A 21,171-nucleotide genomic window follows, 5' to 3' on the forward strand; every position below is an offset into this window, starting at 1 on the left:
CATTTAGAATGTCAAGGAACACTCCATTCACTTCGCACAGTGAATTGAAGTGTTGGAACAGACTGCTTCCCTTTCAGAGAAACAGATGTAAGTTTCTTGTGAATGCTTGTAAGTAGCTTAAGGCAGTTTCAAAAGAGAGTGATTTTCTCTAAAAGGAGAGCATTAAGAAAGAGAAGCAACACTACATTCACTTCGCACAGTGAATTGAAGTGTTGGAAAAGACTGCTTCTCTTTCAGAAAAATGCATGTGATTTTCTTGTGAATGCTTGTAAGTAGCTTAAGGCACATTCAAAGGAAAGTGATTTTCTTTGAAAGGACAGCATTTAGAAAGTGAAGCAACGATCCATTCACTTTGCACAGTGAAATGAAGTGTTGGAACAGACTGCTTCTCTTTCATAAAAACAGATGTGAGTTTCTTGTGAATGCTTGTAAGTAACTTAAGGCACTTTCAAAGGAAAGGGATTTGCTCTGAAAGGACAGCATTTAGAAAGTGAATCAACACTCCATTCACTTCGCACAGTGAATTGAAGTGTTGGAACAGACTGCTTCCCTTTCAGAGAAACAGATGTAAGTTTCTTGTGAATGCTCGTAAGTAGCTTAAGTCAGTTTCAAAAGAGAGTGATTTTCTCTAAAAGGAGAACATTAAGAAAGAGAAGCAACACTCCATTCACTTCGCACAGTGAATTGAAGTGTTGGAACAGACTGCTTCTCTTTCATAAAAACAGATGTGAGTTTCTTGTGAATGCTTTTAAGTAACTTAAGGCACTTTCAAAGGAAAGGGATTTGCTCTGAAAGGACAGCATTTAGAAAGTGAAGCAACACTCCATTCACTTCGCACAGTGAATTGAAATGTTGCAACAGACTGCTTCTCTTTCAGAGAAATGCATGTGAGTTTCATGTGAATGCTTGTAAGTAGCTTAAGGCACTTTCAAAGGAAAGTGATTTTCTCTGAAACTACAGCATTTAGAAAGTGAAGCAACACTCCATTCACTTCGCACAGTGAATTGAAGTGTTGGAACAGACTGCTTCTCTTTCAGAGAAACAGATGTGAGTTTCTTGTGAATGCTTGTAAGTAGCTTAAGGCAGTTTCAAAAGAGCGTGATTTTCTATAAAAGGAGAGCATTTAGAATGTGAAACAACACTCCATTCACTTTGCACAGTGAATTGAAGTGTTGGAACAGACTGCTTCTCTATCAGAAAAATGCATGTGAGTTTCTTGTGAATGCTTGTAAGTACCTTAAGGCACTTTCAAAGGAAAGTGATTTTCTCTGAAACTACAGCATTTAGAATGTCAAGGAACACTCCATTCACTTTGCACAGTGAATTGAAGTGTTGGAACAGACTGCTTCTCTTTCAGAGAAACAGATGTGAGTTTATTGTGAATGCTTGTAAGTAGCTTAAGGCACTTTCAAAGGAAAGTGATTTTCTCTGAAAGGACAGCATTTAGAAAGTAAATCAACACTCCATTCACTTCGCACAGTGAATTGAAGTGTTGGAACAGACTGCTTCTCTTTCAGAAAAATGCATGTGAGTTTCTTATGAGTGTTTGTAAGTAGCTAAGGCAGTTTCAAAAGAGAGTGATTTTCTCTAAAAAAAGAGCATTTAGAAAGTGAAGCAACACTCCATTCACTTCGCACAGTGAATTGAAGTGTTGGAACAGACTGCTTCCCTTTCAGAGAAACAGATGTAAGTTTCTTGTGAATGCTTGTAAGTAGCTTAAGGCAGTTTCAAAAGAGAGTGATTTTCTCTAAAAGGAGAGCTTTAAGAAAGAGAAGCAACACTCCATTCACTTCGCACAGTGAATTGAAGTGTTGGAACAGACTGCTTCTCTGTCAGAGAAACATAAGTGAGTTTCTTGTGAATGCTTGTAAGTCGCTTCAGGCAGTTTCAAAAGAGAGTGATTTTCTCTAAAAGGAGAGCATTTAGAAGGTGAAGCAACACTCCATTCACTTCGCACAGTGAATTGAAGTGTTGGAACAGACTGCTTCTCTTTCAGAAAAATGCATGTGAGTTTCTTGTGAATGCTTGTAAGTAGCTTAAGGCACTTTCAAAGGAAAGTGATTTTCTCTGAAACTACAGCATTTAGAATGTCAAGGAACACTCCATTCACTTCGCACAGTGAATTGAAGTGTTGCAACAGACTGCTTCTCTTTCAGAGAAACAGATGTGAGTTTTTTTTAATGCTTGTAAGTAGCTTAATTCACTTTCAAAGGAAAGTGATTTTCTCTGAAAGGACAGCATTTAAAAAGTGAATCAACACTCCATTCACTTCGAACAGTGAATTGAAGTGTTGGAACAGACTGCTTCTCTGTCAGAGAAACATAAGTGAGTTTCTTGTGAATGCTTGTAAGTAGCTTAAGGCAATTTCAAAGGAAAGTGATTTTCTCTGAAAGGACAGCATTTAGAAAGTGAAGCAACACTCCATTCACTTTGCACAGTGAAATAAAGTGTTGGAACAGACTGCTTCTCTTTCATAGAAACAGATGTGAGTTTCTTGTGAATGCTTGTAAGTCGCTTCAGGCAGTTTCAAAAGAGAGTGATTTTCTCTAAAAGGAGAGCATTTAGAAAGTGAAGCAACACTCCATTCACTTCGCACAGTGAATTGAAGTGTTGGAAGAGACTGCTTCTCTTTCAGAAAAATGCATGTGAGTTTCTTGTGAATGCTTGTAAGTAGCTTAAGGCACTTTCAAAGGAAAGTGATTTTCTCTGAAACTACAGCATTTAGAATGTCAAGGAACACTCCATTCACTTCGCACAGTGAATTGAAGTGTTGGAACAGACTGCTTCTCTTTCAGAGAAACATATGTGAGTTTCTTGTGAATGCTTGTAAGTAGCTTAAGGCAGTTTCAAAAGAGGGTGTTTTTCTATAAAAGGAGAGCATTTAGAAAGTGAAGCAACACTTCATTCACATCGCACAGTGAATTGAAGTGTTGGAACTGACTGCTTCTCTTTCAGAAAAATGCCTGTGAGTTTCTTGTGAATGCTTGTAAGTAGCTTAAGGCACTTTCAAAGGAAAGTGATTTTCCCTGAAAGGACAGCATTTAGAAAGTGAAGCAACACTCCATTCACTTCGCACAGTGTACTGAAGTGTTGGAACAGACTGCTTCTCTTTTAGAGAAACAGATGTGAGTTTCTTGTGAATGCTTGTAAGTCGCTTCAGGCAGTTTCAAAAGAGAGTGATTTTCTCTAAAAGGAGAGCATTTAGAAAGTGAAGTAACACTCCATTCACTTCGCACAGTGAATTGAAGTGTTGGAACAGACTGCTTCCCTTTCAGAGAACCATATGTGAGTTTCTTGTGAATTCTTGTAAGTAGCTTAAGGCAGTTTCAAAAGAGGGTGATTTCTATAAAAGGAGAGCATTTAGAAAGTGAAGCAACACTTCATTCACATCGCACAGTGAATTGAAGTGTTGGAACTGACTGCTTCTCTTTCAGAAAAATGCCTGTGAGTTTCTTGTGAATGCTTGTAAGTAGCTTAAGGCACTTTCACAGGAAAGTGATTTTCTCTGAAAGGACAGCATTTAGGAAGTGAAGCAACACTCCATTCACTTCGCACAGTGAATTGAAGTGTTGGAACAGACTGCTTCCCTTTCAGAGAACCATATGTGAGTTTCTTGTGAATTCTTGTAAGTAGCTTAAGGCAGTTTCAACGGAGAGTGATTTTCTCTAAAGGTCAGCATTTAGAACGTGAAGCAACACTCCATTCACTTCGCACAGTGAATTGAAATGTTGGAACAGACAGCTTCCCTTTCAGAGAAACAGATGTAAGTTTCTTGTGAATGCTTGTCAGTATTTTAAGGCAGTTTCAAAAGAGAGTGATTTTCTCTAAAAGGAGAGCATTTAGAAAGTGAAGCAACACTCCATTCACTTCGGACAGTGAATTGAAGTGTTGAAACAGACTGCTTCTCTTTCAGAGAAACGCATGTGAATTTCTTTTGAATGCTTGTAAGTATCTTAAGGCACTTTCAAGGGAAAGTGATTTTCTCTGAAAGGACAGCATTTAGAAAGTGAAGCAACAGTCCATTCACTTCGCACAGTGAATTGAAGTGTTGGAAGAGACTGCTTCTCTTTCAGAAAAATGCATGTGAGTTTCTTGTGAATGCTTGTAAGTAGCTTAAGGCACTTTCAAAGGAAAGTGATTTTCTCTGAAACTACAGCATTTAGAATGTCAAGGAACACTCCATTCACTTCGCACAGTGAATTGAAGTGTTGGAACAGACTGCTTCTCTTTCAGAGAAACAGATGTGAGTTTTTTTTAATTCTTGTAAGTAGCTTAATTCACTTTCAAAGGAAAGTGATTTTCTCTGAAAGGACAGCATTTAGAAAGTGAATCAACACTCCATTCAATTCGAACAGTGAATTGAAGTGTTGGAACAACTGCTTCTCTGTCAGAGAAACATAAGTGAGTTTCTTGTGAATGCTTGTAAGTAGCTAAAGGCAGTTTCAAAAGAGAGTGATTTTCTCTAAAAGGAGAGCCTTAAGAAAGAGAAGCAAGACTCCATTAACTTCGCACAGTGAATTGAAGTGTTGGAACAGACTGCTTCTCTTTCAGAAAAATGCATGTGAGTTTCTTGTGAATGCTTGAAAGTAGCTTAAGGCAATTTCAAAGGAAAGTGATTTTCTCTGAAAGGACAGCATTTAGAAAGTGAAGCAACACTCCATTCACTTTGCACAGTGAAATGAAGTGTTGGAACAGACTGCTTCTCTTTCATAGAAACAGATGTGAGTTTCTTGTGAATGCTTGTAAGTCGCTTCAGGCAGTTTCAAAAGAGAGTGATTTTCTCTAAAAGGAGAGCATTTAGAAAGTGAAGCAACACTCCATTCACTTCACACAGTGAATTGAAGTGTTGGAAGAGACTGCTTCTCTTTCAGAAAAATGCATGTGAGTTTCTTGTGAATGCTTGTAAGTAGCTTAAGGCACTTTCAAAGGAAAGTGATTTTCTCTGAAACTACAGCATTTAGAATGTCAAGGAACACTCCATTCACTTCGCACAGTGAATTGAAGTGTTGGAACAGACTGCTTCTCTTTCAGAGAAACATATGTGAGTTTCTTGTGAATGCTTGTAAGTAGCTTAAGGCAGTTTCAAAAGAGGGTGATTTTCTATAAAAGGAGAGCATTTAGAAAGTGAAGCAACACTTCATTCACATCGCACAGTGAATTGAAGTGTTGTAACTGACTGCTTCTCTTTCAGAAAAATGCCTGTGAGTTTCTGGTGAATGCCTGTAAGTAGCTTAAGGCACTTTCAAAGGAAAGTGATTTTCTCTGAAAGGACAGCATTTAGAAAGTGAAGCAACACTCCATTCACTTCGGACAGTGTACTGAAGAGTTGGAACAGACTGCTTCTCTTTTAGAGAAACAGATGTGAGTTTCTTGTGAATGCTTGTAAGTCGCTTCAGGCAGTTTCAAAAGAGAGTGATTTTCTCTAAAAGGAGAGCATTTAGAAAGTGAAGCAACACTCCATTCACTTCGCACAGTGAATTGAAGTGTTGGAACAGACTGCTTCTCTTTCAGAGAAACAGATGTGTGTTTCTTGTGAATGCTTGTAAGTAGCTGAAGGCAGTTTCAAAAGAGAGTGATTTTCTCTAAAAGGAGAGCATTTAGAAAGTGAAGCAACACTCCATTCACTTCGCACAGTGAATTGAAGTGTTGGAACACACTGCTTCTCTTTCAGAGAAACGCATGTGAATTTCTCTTGAATGCTTGTAAGTAGCTTAAGGCACTTTCAAAGGAAAGTGATTTTCTCTGAATGGACAGAATTTAGAAAGTGAAGCAACAGTCCATTCACTATGCACAGTGAATTGAAGTGTTGGCACAGACTGCTTCTCTTTCAGAGAAACAGATGTGAGTTTCTTGTGAATGCTTGTAAGTAGCTTAAGGCAGTTTCAAAAGAGAGGGATTTTCTCTAAAAGGAGAGCATTTAGAAAGTGAAGTAACACTTCATTCACTTCGCACAGTGAATTGAAGTGTTGGAACTGACTGCTTCTCTTTCAGAAAAATGCATGTGAGTTTCTTGTGAATGCTTGGAAGTAGCTTAAGGCACTTTCAAAGGAAAGTGATTTTCTCTGAAGGGACAGCATTTAGAAAGTGAAGCAACACTCCATTCACTTCGCACAGTGAATTGAAGTGTTGGAAGAGATTGCTTCTCTTTCAGAAAAATGCATCTGAGTTTCTTGTGAGAGCTTAAGGCACTTTCAAAAGAAAGTGATTTTCTCTGAAATTACAGAATTTAGAAAGTGAAGCAACACTCCATTCACTTCGCACAGTGAATTGAAGTGTTGGAACAGACTGCTTCTCTTTCAGAAAAATGCATGTGAGTTTCTTGTGAATGCTTGTAAGTAGCTTAAGGCACTTTCAAAGGAAAGTGATTTTCTCTGAAAGGACAGAATTTAGAAATTGAAGCAACAGTCCATTCACTATGCACAGTGAATTGAAGTGTTGGCACCGACTGCTTCTCTTTGAGAGAAACAGATGTGAGTTTCTTGTGAATGCTTGTAAGTAGCTTAAGGCAGTTTCAAAAGAGAGTGATTTTCTCTAAAAGAAGAGCATTTAGAAAGTGAAGCAACACTTCATTCACTTCGCACAGTGAATTGAAGTGTTGGAACTGACTGCTTCTCTTTCTGAAAAATGGATGTGAGTTTCTTGTGAATGCTTGTAAGTAGCTTAAAGCACTTTCAAAGGAAAGTGATTTTCTCCGAAAGGACAGCATTTAGAAAGTGAAGCAACACTCCATTCACGTCGCACAGTGAATTGAAGTGTTGGAACAGACTGCTTCTCTTTCAGAGAAACAGATGTGAGTTTCTTGTGAATGCTTTTAAGTAGCTTAAGGCAGTTTCAAAAGAGAGTGATTTTCTCTAAAAGGAGAGCATTTAGAAAGTGAAGCAACACTCCGTTCACTTCGCACATTGAATTGAAGTGTTGAAACAGACTGCTTCCCTATCAGAGAAACAGATGTAAGTTTCATGAGAATGCTTGTAAGTAGTTAAAGGCAGTTTCAAAAGAGAGTGATTTTCTATAAAAAGAGAGCATTTAGAAAGTGAAGCAACACTCCATTCACTTCACACAGTGAATTGAAGTGTTGGAACAGACTGCTTCTCTTTCAGAAAAATGTATGTGAGTTTCTTGTGAAAGCTTGTAAGTAGCTTAAGGCACTTTCAAAGGAAAGTGATTTTCTCTGAAAGGACAGAATTTAGAAAGTGAAGCAACAGTCCATTCACTATGCACAGTGAATTGAAGTGTTAGAACAGACTGCTTCTCTTTCAGAGAAACCGATGTGAGTTTTTTGTGAATGCTTGTAAGTAGCTTAAGGCAGTTTCAAAAGAGAGTGATTTTCACTAAAAGGACAGAATTTAGAGAGTGAAGCAACACTCCATTCACTTCGCACAGTGAATTGAAGTGTTGGAACAGACTGCATCTCTTTCAGAGAAACAGATGTGTGTTTCTTGTGAATGCTTGTAAGTAGCTGAAGGCAGTTTCAAAAAAGAGTGATTTTCTCTAGAAGGAGAGCATTTAGAAAGTGAAGCAACACTCCATTCACTTCGCACAGTGAATTGAAGTGTTGGAACAGACTGCTTCTCTTTCAGAGAAACGCATGTGAGTTTCTTGTGAGAACTTAAGGCACTTTCAAAGGAAAGTGTTTTTCTCTGAAAGGACAGCATTTAGAAAGTGAAGCAACACTCCATTCACTTCGCACAGTGAATTGAAGTGTTGGAACAGACTGCTTCCCTTTCAGAGAACCATATGTGAGTTTCTTGTGAATTCTTGTAAGTAGCTTAAGGCACTTTCAAAGGAGAGTGATTTTCTCTAAAGGTCAGCATTTTAAAAGTGAAGCAACACTCCATTCACTTCGCACAGTGAATTGAAATGTTGGAACAGACTGCTTCCCTTTCAGAGAAACAGATGTAAGTTTCTTGTGAATGCTTGTCAGTAGCTGAAGGCAGTTTCAAAAGAGAGTGATTTTTTCTAGAAGGAGAGCATTTAGAAAGTGAAGCAACAATCCATTCACTTTGCATAGTGAATTGAAGTGTTGGACCAGACTGCTTCTCTTTCAGAAAAATGCATGTGAGTTTCTTGTGAGAACTTAAGGCACTTTCAAAGGAAAGTGATTTTCTCTGAAACTACAGCATTTAGAATGTCAAGGAACACTCCATTCACTTCGCACAGTGAATTGAAGTGTTGGAACAGACTGCTTCTCTTTCAGAGAAACAGATGTGTGTTTCTTGTGAATGCTTGTAAGTAGCTGAGGGCAGTTTCAAAAGAGAGTGATTTTCTCTAAAAGGAGAGCATTTAGAAAGTGAATCAACACTCCATTCACTTCGCACAGTGAATTGAAGTGTTGGAACAGACTGCTTCTCTTTCAGAGAAATGCATGTGAATTTCTGTTGAATGCTTGTAAGTAGCTTAAGGCACTTTCAAAGGAAAGTGATTTTCTCTGAAAGGACAGCATTTAGAAAGTGAAGCAACACACCATTCACTTCGCACAGTGAATTCAAGTGTTGGAACAAACTGCTTCTCTGATTAGCTCTGCAACTACTGCATTTAGAAAGTGAAGCAACACTCCATTCACTTCGCACAGTGAATTGAAGTGTTGGAACAGACTGCCTCTCTTTCAGAGTAATGCATATGAGTTGCTGGTGAATGCTTGTAAGTAGCTTAAGGCACTTTCAACGGAACGTGATTTTCTCTGACAGTACAGCATTTAGAAAGTGACGCTACACTCCATTCACTTCGCACAGCGAATTGAAGTGTTGGAACAGATTGCTACTGTTTCAGAGAAATGCATGTGAGTTTCTTGTGAATGATTGTAATTAGCTTAAGGCACTCAACGGAAAGTGATTTTCTCTAAAAATACAGAATTTAGAAAGTGAAGCAACACTCCATTCACTTCGCACAGTGAATTGAAGTGTTGGAACAGACTTCTTCTCTTTCAGAGAAATGCATGTGAGTTTCATGTGAATGCTTGTAAGCAGCTTAAGGCAGTTTCAAAAGAAAGTGATTATCTCTTTAACAACAGCATTTACAAAGTGAAGCAACACTCCATACACTTCGCACATGAAATGAATGTTGGAACAGACTGCTTCACTTTCAGAGAAATGCAAATAAGTTGCTGGTGAATGCTTGTAAGTAGCTTAAGGCACTTTCAAAGGAAAGTGATTTTCTCTGAAAGTACAACATTTAGAAAGTGAAGCAACACTCCATTCACTTCGCACAGTGAATTGAAGTGTTGGAACACACTGCTTCTCTTTCAGAGAAACGCATGTGATTTGCTGGTGAATGCTTGTAAGTAGCTTAAGGCACTTTCAAAGGAAAGTGATTTTCTCTGAAACTACAGCATTTAGAATGTCAAGGAACACTCCATTCACTTCGCACAGTGAAATGAAGTGTTGGAACAGACTGCTTCTCTTTCAGAGAAACATATGGGAGTTTCTTGTGAATGCTTGTAAGTAGCTTAAGGCAGTTTCAAAAGAAAGTCATTATCTCTGAAAGTACAGCATTTAAAAAGTGAAGCAACACTCCATTCACTTCGCACAGTGAATTGAAGTGTTGGAACAGACTGCTTCCCTTTCAGAGAAATGCATGTGAGTTTCTTGTGAATGCTTGTAAGTAGCTTAAGGCAGTATTAAAAAAGTGACTTTCTTTATAACTACAGCATTTAGAAAGTAAAGCAACACTCCATTCACTTCGCACAGTGAATTGAAGTGTTGGAACAGACTGCTTCTTTTTCAGAGAAACACATTGGAGTTTCTTGTGAATGCTTGTAAGTAGCTTAAGGCACATTCAAAGGAAAGTGATTATCTCTGAAAATACAGCATTTAGAAAGTGAAGCAACACTCCATTCACTTCGCACAGTGAATTGAAGTGTTGCAACAGACTGCTTCTCTTTCAGAGAAATGCATATGAGTTGCTGGTGAATAGTTGTAAGTAGCTTAAGGCACTTTCAAAGGAAAGTGATTTTCTCTGCAACTACAGCATTTAGAAGGTGACGCAACACACCATTCACTTCGCACAGTGAATTGAAATGTTGGAACAGACTGATTCTCTTTCAGAGATACGCATGTGATTTGCTGGTGAAAGCTTGTAAGTAGCTTAAGGCACTTTCAAAGGAAAGTGGTTTTCTCTGTAACTACAGCATTTAGAAAGTGAAGCAACACTCCATTCACTTCGCACAGTGAATTGAAGTGTTGGAACAGACTGCTTCTCTGATTAGCTCTGCAACTACAGCATTTAGAAAGTGAAGCAACACTCCATTCACTTCGCACAGTGAATTGAAGTGTTGGAACAGACTGCTTCTCTTTCAGAGAAATGCATGTGAGTTGCTGGTGAATGCTTGTAAGTAGCTTAAGGCACTTTCAAAGGAAAGTGATTTTCTCTGACAGTACAGCATTTAGAAAGTGACGCTACACTCCATTCACTTCGCACAGTGAATTGAAGTGTTGGAACAGATTGCTACTGTTTCAGAGAAATGCATGTGAGTTTCTTGTGAATGCTTGTAATTAGCTTAAGGCACTCAAAGGTGTCCCGCGCTACCGTCTCGCCAGCAAGGACCACGCGGTACACATAGGATCCTTCTGCAGTAAAGCTTTATGTCTCTTGAGAGGGAGAGCATCAGCTTCCAAAGCGGAGACCCAGATAAGATGGAACCCATCCCTTACAAAGGAAACAGACCCTGCTCTGGACGTGTCATTCCTGGATTGGTCAACTTCTCCCAGTCCCAGGTGAAGCCTTGGGAGTAGTGGAAAATACCAACACATGTGAGCTTTCTAGCTCACCTGGCGGTGCAGCGCCATCTATGGTGGAGAGTGTGGTTGCGGCCCTCTACATCTCCCCCTAATTTTACTTCTTTGCAGAAAGGCAACTCCCTAGGAAGGTAAAGATAGAGGTCGCACTTCCCAAAATGAAAACATTAAAATGGGCTTACAGGGAATCTGTCCCTAGGCTCATGACACCTGGAACCTATCCGGCCTGCTCTCTGCCAATTTTCTGGGAAAGGGAATATACGGCAGGAAACCCTTAAGCAGAGCGACTTATCTCTCAGAGAGGGCCATTCTCTGTGCGATGCTCTTCAGCTCGACAACCTTCAGGGCTAGCTAAGCCAAACACTCCACCCTGTGCAATGGACCACAGTCCTAGGGGTGCAGGAGCTGGTTGGCTTAAACCTTACTGCTTTAACATAGATAACCACACATCAGTAGAGGCCCCCTGTTCCAGGGCAGCCAGCGCTTGTGCAATAACCACTTTGTCCCTACGACTTTGGGATTTGAGTCAGCAGACCATCCAGAGGAGAAACACTAATCCATAACATAGGACTGTTCCAAAACATTTCCACCCCCACCCATTCTTTGAAGTAGGAGATGAAGGACACAATCCAGGACTGGAATTGTTCGGCCAAGCTTATGTCCACTCGCGTGGAGTTGATTGTCACGATGGACCATCTCAAGGAGGACAGCAAGTCATCAAAATTCTCCTGCAAGATACAAAGACAATTCTCGGGACAAGTTAGCCACTTTTATAAAGTTCTCATATGGTACACTGGTCACACAAAAGGCTGGAGTTTTCCATTCACAGCCCAATTGGGCAAGCTGCCATAAGCTATCCACCTGTTCTTTATTTTACCTCTAATAGATGTATCTATGGTAGCCTGTTGATCCAGGGCTGTAGCCACTGTGGTAGATAACTGATTGAGGGTCTTTGTTTTTTATGATATAGGCCGTGCTGTCCCAGTGGCGCCTAGGAAAAACCCAGGCCCTGTTTGTTGATATAAGGTTTAAGATTTATTGGCTCCCGTACTCCTTGCCAGTACGGTGGCCTCGGGTTCCAGAGCCCGCCCGCCATCCAAGGGCTGTGTGCGGCCCTGGACCTGCTCGCTGCGCGGCTCCCCATGTCCCGCTGTGCGGCTCCGCCTGTCCCAGGCCAGGAAGTGGCGGCTCCATCCCCAGGCGCCCCTGCCTTCCCCGCGGTGCTAGCCTAGTTCTCTGAGGCTGTGTTGGTGGCGGAGTGTGGCGGGAGCCGACACTCAGACCGAGGCGGCACAGGCAGCAACATCTCAAGGTCCGCACCAGAGCCGCTGCGGCTCAAGGGGCCAATGGGAGAGGCGGCGAACAGGGCCGCTTTCCTACTAGCCAACTCTCAACACCTGTGCCACAGCAAAAGCAGCTGTAAACAAACTCTCACAGACCCAGCCAACGACCCAATCACTTTAAAAATCTAAGGGCTTTTTGCATCTACCTCCCTGTGGATCCTGAAACATTAGATTTAAAACCAAATAGTTGTAAGCTGCCATGTGGTCAAGGGGAATTGAACTCACGACCCTTGGAAGAGCAGGCAGCATTCTTAACCCCTATGCTATCTCTTCAGTTCCTTATTCAGATGGAAAATCTCTCGGGCTAGTAGCCGGCATTGTTCGCCCCGCCCGTTGCCCCAGGCTATGCCTTTGTTACCTAGGATCAGCACAGCTCAGCTCAGCCAAGCAGAACAGAAGCCACTCCAGCCTCAGAGCCCCTCACAGTTTCAGGCACATTGCAAGCCTTCTGACCTGGCAGCTTGTGGCACCGTTCTCATTCTCGGTACTGCTGTGATACCCTCCAGGCCAGGCACCAACTGAGCCTGCGCAATATGCCTCCCACCATAGCCACAGAGCAAAGCTCCGCTCCAGCCGCCCTCCAGCCCCAGCTGCACCCATTCTGAGCCCAAACCAGTGTACGGAGCAAAGCGGAACTCAGAGAAGCAGGCTTGCTGCTCTGCAAGGACCTCATTTAATCTTTTAGGGAATTTGGGTGTCGTTTAGTCTCTTTGGCTGCTTCCTGCTGTTATTGGGCCGCTGCATTTTAGGGGTATACATTACAACATTTCAGGAGGTCTCGGTGATTCAAACCACGTAAATCCCAAGTACACCCTTAGACTCTCCCCCTCCGTGGAGACGAAAACAGAACCTCCCTCCCAAAACACCACATCCTCAGCAGTCTCCAAGTTCAAATATCCCTCTCCCATCCAGTACACAAAAGACAACATGAACAACACAACATAAAGCTTTTGACCCTGCAAATCAGCCCTCTCCCCCACCCTCACTCTCTTCTAAAATCACTGGGGGGTCCTTTTTAACTTATTTTCTTTTCTGTCTCCCCCATTCTTTACCGGAGGGTACTTTTTAACTTATTTTCTTTTTCTTACAGGCGCGCCTAACCTCTCACTGCACTCAGTTTCTGATATGCTATCCTGGACTTCCTCCAATATGTTTTGTCCGTCTGCAACAACAGCCTGGCAGGATTTATCTTCTAAGCAATTTCAAAGTGATAAGAGAACTGCTAAGAAGTACCAAGGCCTCTACGAAACCTTTCCAAGGTGGAAACAAGTCAAGCCCAAAACCGAAAAGTAGTCCAAGAATAGTCGTACCTCTCTGAGCAAACACCCTGCAGTTCTGAATCCTCCTTGTGTCCAAGGGGTCTCCGGTGGTGCAACGTTCTTCTTTTTCTTCCCGGGTATTGGCACCAGATGTCCCGCGCTACCGTCACGCCAGCAAGAACCACGCGGTACACATAGGATCCTTCTGCAGTAAAGCTTTATGTCTCTTGAGAGGGAGAGCATCAGCATCCAAAGCGGAGACCCAGATAAGATGGAACCCATCCCTTATAAAGGAAACAGACCCTGCTCTGGACGTGTCCTTCCTGGATTGGTCAACTGCTCCCAGTCCCAGGTGAAACCTTGGGAGTAGTGGAAAATACCAACACATGTGAGCTTTCTAGCTCACCTGACGGTGCAGCGCCATCTATGGTGGAGAGTGTGGTTGCGGCCCTCTACACAAAGGAAAGTGATTTTCTCTAAAAATACATAATTTAGAAAGTGAAGCAACACTCCATTCACTTCGCACAGTGAATTGAAGTGTTGGAACAGACTGCTTCTCTTTCAGAGAAATGCATGTGAGTTTCATGTGAATGCTTGTAAGTAGCTTAAGGCAGTTTCAAAAGAAAGTGATTATCTCTGTAACTACAGCATTTACAAAGTGAAGCAACACTCCATGCACTTCGTACAGTGAATTGAATGTTGGAACAGACTGCTTCACTTTCAGAGAAATGCAAATAAGTTGCTGGTGAATGCTTGTAAGTAGCTTAAGGCACATTCAAAGGAAAGTGATTTTCTCTGAAAATACAACATTTAGAAAGTGAAGCAACACTCCATTCACTTCGCACAGTGAATTGAAGTGTTGGAACACACTACTTCTCTTTCAGAGAAACACATGTGATTTGCTGGTGAATGCTTGTAAGTAGCTTAAGGCACGTTCAAAGGAAAGTGATTTTCTCTGTAACTACAGCATTTAGAAAGTGAAGTAACACTCCATTCACTTCGCACAGTGAATTGAAGTGTTGGAACAGACTGCTTCTCTTTCAGAGAAACATATGGGAGTTTCTTGTGAATGCTTGTAAGTAGCTTAAGGCCCTTTCAAAAGAAAGTGATTATCTCTGAAAATACAGCATTTAAAAAGTGGAGCAACACTCCATTCACTTCGCACAGTGAATTGAAGTGTTGGAACAGACTGCTTCCCTTTCAGAGAAATGCATGTGAGTTTCTTGTGAATGCTTGTAAGTAGCTTAAGGCAGTTTTAAAAAAGTGACTTTCTTTATAACTACAGCATTTAGAAAGTAAAGCAACACTCCATTCACTTCGCACAGTGAATTGTAGTGTTGGAACAGACTGCTTCTTTTTCAGAGAAACACATGGGAGTTTCTTCTGAATGCTTGTAAGTAGCTTAAGGCAGTTTCAAAAGAAAGTGATTATCTCTGAAAATACAGCATTTAGAAAGTGAAGCAACACTCCATTCACTTCGCACAGTGAATTGAAGTGTTGCAACAGACTGCTTCTCTTTCAGAGAAATGCATATGAGTTGCTGGTGAATGGTTGTAAGTAGCTTAAGGCACTTTCAAAGGAAAGTGATTTTCTCTGCAACTACAGCATTTAGAAAGTGACGCAACACACCATTCACTTCGCACAGTGAATTGAAATGTTGGAACAGACTGCTTCTCTTTCAGAGAAACGCATGTGATTTGCAGGTGAATGCTTGTAAGTAGCTTAAGGCACTTTCAAAGGAAAGTGGTTTTCTCTGTAACTACAGCATTTAGAAAGTGAAGCAACACTCCATTCACTTCGCACAGTGAATTGAAGTGTTGGAACAGACTGCTTATCTTTCAGAGAAACATATGGGAGTTTCTTGTGAATGCTTGTAAGTAGCTTAAGGCAGTTTCAAAAGAAAGTGATTATCTCTGAAAATACAGCATTTAGAAAGTGAAGCAACACTCCATTCACTTCGCACAGTGAATTGAAGTGTTGGAACAGACTGCTTCTCTTTCAGAGAAATGCATGTGAGTTTCTTGTGAATGCTTGTAAGTAGCTTAAGGCAGTTTTAAAAAAGTGACTTTCTTTATAACTACAGCATTTAGAAAGTAAAGCAACACTCCATTCACTTTGCACAGTGAATTGAAGTGTTGGAACAGACTGCTTCTCTTTCAGAGGAACGCATGTGATTTGCTGGTGAATGCTAGTAAGTAGCTTAAGGCACTTTCAAAGGAAAGTGATTTTCTCTATAACTACAGCATTTAGAAAGTGAAGCAACACTCCATTCACTTGGCACAGTGAATTGAAGTGTTGGAACAGACTGCTTCTCTCTCCGAAAAATGCATATGAGTTGCTGGTGAAAGCTTGTAAGTAGCTTACTTCACTTTCATAGGAAAGTGATTTTCTCTGAAAATACAGCATTTAGAAAGTGAACCAACACTCCATTCACTTCGCACAGTGAATTGAAGTGTTGGAACAGACTGCTTCTCTTTCAGAGAAACGCATGAGATTTGCTGGTGAATGCTTGTAAGTAGCTTAAGGCAGTTTCAAAAGAAAGTGATTATCTTGTAACTACAGCATTTAGAATGTGAAGAAGCTCTCCATTCACTTGGCACAGTGAATTGAAGTGTTGGAACAGACTGCTTATTTTCAGAGAAACTCATGTGAGTTGCTGGTGAATGCTTGTAAGTAGCTTAATTCACTTTCAACGGAAAGTGATTTTCTCTGAAAGTACAGCATTTAGAAAGTGAAGCAACACTCCATTCACTTCGCACAGTGAATTGAACTGTTGTAACAGACTGCTTCTCTTTCAGATAAACTCATGTGATTTGCTGGTGAATTCTTGTAAGTAGTTTAAGGCAGTTTCAACAGAAAGTGATTATCTCTGTAACTACAGCATTTAGAAAGTGAACCAAAACTAAATTCACTTCGCACAGTGAATTGAAGTGTTGGAACAGACTGCTTCTCTTTCAGAGAAATGCATGTGAGTTTCTTGTGAATGCTTGTAAGTAGGTTAATGCACTTTCAAAGGAAAGTGATTTTCTCTGAAAGGACAGCATTTAGAAAGGGAAGCAACACTCCATTCATTTCGCACAGTGAATTAAAGTGTTGGAACACTCTGCTTCTCTTTCAGAGTAACGCATGTGATTTGATGGTGAATGTTTGTAAGTATTTTAAGGCACTTTCGAAAGAAAGAGATTATCTCTGTAACTACAGCATTTTAAAATTGAAGCAACACTCCATTCACTTCGCACAATGAATTGAAGTGTTGGAACAGACTGCTTCTCTTTCAGAGAAATGCATGTGAGTTGCTGGAGAATGCTTGTAAGTAGCTTAATTCACTTTCAAAGGAAAGTGATTTTCTCTGACAGTACAGCATTTAGAAAGTGAAGCAACACTCCATTCACTTCGCACAGTGAATTGAAGTGTTGGAAGAGACTGCTTCTCTTTCAGGGAAACGCATGTGATTTGCTGGTGAATCCTTGTAAGTAGCTTAAGGCAGTTTCAAAAGAAAGTGATTATCTCTGTAACTACAGCATTTAGAAAGTGAAGCAGCTCTCCATTCACTTGGCACAGTGAAGTGAAGTGTTGGAACAGACTGCTAATTTTCAGAGAAACGCATGGGTGTTTTTTGTGAATTCTTGTAAGTATCTTAAAGCACTTTCGAAAGAAAGATATTATCTCTGTAACTACAGAATTTAGAAAGTGAAGCAACACTCCATTCACTTCGCACAGTGAATTGAAGTGTTGGAACAGACTGCATCTCTTTCAGAGAAACGCATGTGATTTGCTGGTGAATGTTTCTAAGTAGCTTAAGGCACTTTCAAAGGAAAGTGATTTTCTCTGTAACTACAGCATTTAGAAAGTGAAGCAACACTCCATTCACTTCGCACAGTGAATTGAAGTGTTCGAACAGACTGCTTCTCTTTAGGGGAAAAGCATGTGAGTTTTTGTGAATTCTTGTAAGTTGCTTAAGGCAGTATCGAAAGAAAGAGATTATCTCTGTAACTACAGCAATGAGAAAGTGAAGCAACACTCCATTCACTTCGCACAGTGAATTGAAGTGTTAGAAGAGACTGCTTCTCTTTCAGGGAAACGCATGTGATTTGCTGGTGAATCCTTGTAAGTAGCTTAAGGCAGTTTCAAAAGAAAGTGATTATCTCTGTAACTACAGCATTTAGAAAGTGAAGCAGCTCTCCATTCACTTGGCACAGTGAAGTGAAGTGTTGGAACAGACTGCTAATTTTCAGAGAAACGCATGGGTGTTTTTTGTGAATTCTTGTAAGTATCTTAAAGCACTTTCGAAAGAAAGATATTATCTCTGTAACTACAGAATTTAGAAGGTGAAGCAACACTCCATTCACTTCGCACAGTGAATTGAAGTGTTGGAACAGACTGCTTCTCTTTCAGAGAAACGCATGTGATTTGCTGGTGAATGTTTCTAAGTAGCTTAAGGCACTTTCAAAGGAAAGTGATTTTCTCTGTAACTACAGCATTTAGAAAGTGAAGCAACACTCCATTCACTTCGCACAGTGAATTGAAGTGTTCGAACAGACTGCTTCTCTTTAGGGGAAAAGCATGTGAGTTTTTTGGAATTCTTGTAAGTTGCTTAAGGCAGTATCGAAAGAAAAAGATTATCTCTGTAACTACAGCAATGAGAAAGTGAAGCAACACTCCTTTCACTTCGCACAGTGAATTGAAGTGTTGGAACAGACTGCTTCCCTTTCAGAGAAATGCATGTGAGTTGCTGGTGAATGCTTGTAAGTAGCTTAAGGCACTTTCAAAGGAAAGTCATTTTCTCTGAAAGTACAGCACTTAGAAAGTGAAGAAACACACCATTCACTTCGCACAGTGAATTGAAGTGTTGGAGCAGAAAGCTTCTATTTCAGAGAAACGCATGGGAGTTTTCTGTGAATTCTTGTAAGTAGCTTAAACTCTATCGAAAGAAAGAGTTTATCTCTGTAACTACAGCATTTACAAAGTGAAGCAACACTTCATTCACTTCGTACAGTGAATTGAAGTGTTGGAACAGACTGCTTCTTTTCAGACAAACACATGTGAGCTGCTGGTGAATACTTCTAAGTATCTTGAGACACTTTCAAAGGAAAGTGATTTTCTCTGAAAGTACAGCATTTAGAAAGAGAAGCAACACTCCATTCACTTCGCACAGTGAATTGAAGTGTTGGAACAGACTGCTTCTCTTTCAGAGAAACTCATGGGAGTTTTTTCTAAATTCTTGTAAGAATCTTAAGGCACTTTCGAAAGAAAGAGATTGTCTCTGTAACTACCGCATTTAGAAAGTGAAGCAACAATCCATTCACTTCGCACAGTGAATTGAAGTGTTGAAACAGACTGCTTCTCTTTCAGAGAAATGCATGTGAGTTGCTGGTGAATGCTTGCAAGTAGCTTCAGGCACTTTCAAAGGAAAGTGATGTTCTCTGCAACTACAGCATTTACAAAGTGAAGCAACACTCCATTCACTTCGCACAGTGAATTGAAGTGTCGGAAAAGACTAGTTATCTTTCAGAGAAACACATGGGAGTTTTTTGTGAATTCTGGTAAGTAGCTTAACGCAGTTTCAATAGAAAGAGATTATCTCTGTAAGTATAGCATTTAGAAAGTGATGCAACACTCCATTCACTTCGCAGAGTGAATTGAAGTGTTGGATCAGACTGGTTCCCTCTCAGAGAAATGCATTTGAGTTGCTGGTGAATGCTTCCAAGTAGCTTAAGGCACTTTCAAAGGAAAGTGATTTTCTCTGAAAGTACAGCATTTAGAGAGTGAAGCAACACTCCATTCACTTCGCACAGTGAATTTAAGTGTTAGAACAAACTGCTTCTCTTTCAGAGAAACGCATGTGATTTGCTAGTGAATCCTTGTAAGTAGCTTAAGGCAGTTTCAAAAGAAAGTGATTATCTCTGTAACTACAGCATTTAGAAAGTGAAGCAGCTCTCCATTCACTTGGCACAGTGAATTGAAGTGTTGGAACAGACTACTTATTTTCAGAGAAACTCATGTGAGTTGCTTGTGAATGCTTGTAAGTAGCTTAATTCCCTTTCAATGGAAAGTGATTTTCTCTGAAAGTACAGCATTTAGAAAGTGAAGCAACACTGCATTCACTTCGCACAGTGAATTGAAGTGTTGGAACAGACTGCTTCTCTTTCAGAGATACTCATGTGATTTGCTGGTGAATGCTCTTAAGTAGCTTAAGGCAGTTTCAAAAGAAAGTGATTATCTCTGTAACTACAGCACTTAGAAAGTCAACCAACACTCCATTCACTCTGCACAGTGAATTGAAGTGTTGGAACAGACTGCTTCTATTTCGGAGAAATGCATGTGAGTTTCTTGTGAATGCTTTTAAGTAGATTAAGGCACTATCAAAGAAAGTGATTTTCTCTGAAAGTACAGCATTTAGAAAGTGAAGCAACACTCCATTCACTTCGCAGAGTGAATTGAAGTGTTGGAAAAGACTGCTTCTCTTTAAGAGAAACGCATGTGATTTGCTGCTGAATGGTTGTAAGTAGCTTAAGGCACTTTCAAAAGAAAGTGATTTTCTCTGTAACTACAGCATTTAGAAAGTGAAGCAACACTCCATTCACTTTGCACAGTGAATTGAAGTGTTGGAACAGACTGCTTCTCTTTCAGAGAAACGCATGTAATTTGCTGGTGAATGCTTGCAAGTAGCTAAAGACACTTTCAAAGGAAAGTGATTTTCTCTGTAACTACATCATTTAGAAAATGAAGCAACACTCCCTTCACTTCGCTCAGTGAATTGAAGTGTTGGAACAGACTGCTTCTCTTTCAGACAAACACATGTGAGCTGCTGGTGAATGCGTGTAAGTAGCTTGAGACACATTCAAAGGAAAGTGATTTTCTCTGAAAGTACAGCATTTAGAAAGAGAAGCAACACTCCATTCACTTCGCACAGTGAATTGAAGTGATGTACCTGACTGCTTCTGTTTCAGAGTAACGCATGGGATTTTCTTGTGAATGCTTGTAAGTATTTAAGGCAGTTTCTAAAGAAAATGATTATCTCTGTAACTACAGCATTTAGAAAGTGAAGCAACACTCCATTCACATCGCAGTGTGAATTGAAATGTTGGAACAGACTGCTTCTCTTTCAGAGAAATGCATGTGAGTTTCTTGTGAATGCTTGTAATTAGCTTAAGGCACTTTCAAAGGAAAGTGATTTTCTCTGAAATTACAGCAGTTAGAAAGTGAAGCAACACTCCATTCACTTCACACAGTGAATTGAAGTGTTGGAACAGACTGCTTCTCTTTCAGAGAAATGCATATGTGTTGCTGGTGAATGCTTTTAAGTAGCTTAATGCACTTTCAAAGGAAAGTGATTTTCTCTGAAAGGACAGCATTTAAAAAGTAAAGCAACACTCCATTCACTTGTCACAGTGAATTGAATTGTTGGAACAGACTGCTTCTCTTTCAGAGAAATGCATGTGATTTGCTGGTGAATGCTTGTAAGTAGCTTAAGGCACTTTCAAAGGAAAGTGATTTTCTCTGAAAGTACAGCATTTAGAAAGTGAAGCAACACTCCATTCACTTCGCACACTGAATTGAAATGCTGGAACAGACATCTTCACTTTCTGAAAAATGCATGGTAGTTTCTTGTGAATGCTTGTAATTAGATTAAGGCACTTTCAAAGGAAAGTGATTTTCTCTGAAAGTACAGCATTTAGAAAGTGAAGCAACACTCCATTCACTTCACACAGTGAATTGAAGTGTTGGAACATACGGCTTCTCTTTCAGAAAAACGCATGGGAGTTTCTTGTGAATGCTTGTAAGTAGCTTAAAGCAGTTTCAAAAGAAAGTGATTATCTCTGCAACTACAGCATT

Source organism: Myodes glareolus, chromosome 25, assembly GCF_982192425.1.
Source record: "Myodes glareolus chromosome 25, mMyoGla1.1, whole genome shotgun sequence".
NCBI lineage: Eukaryota > Metazoa > Chordata > Mammalia > Rodentia > Cricetidae > Myodes > Myodes glareolus.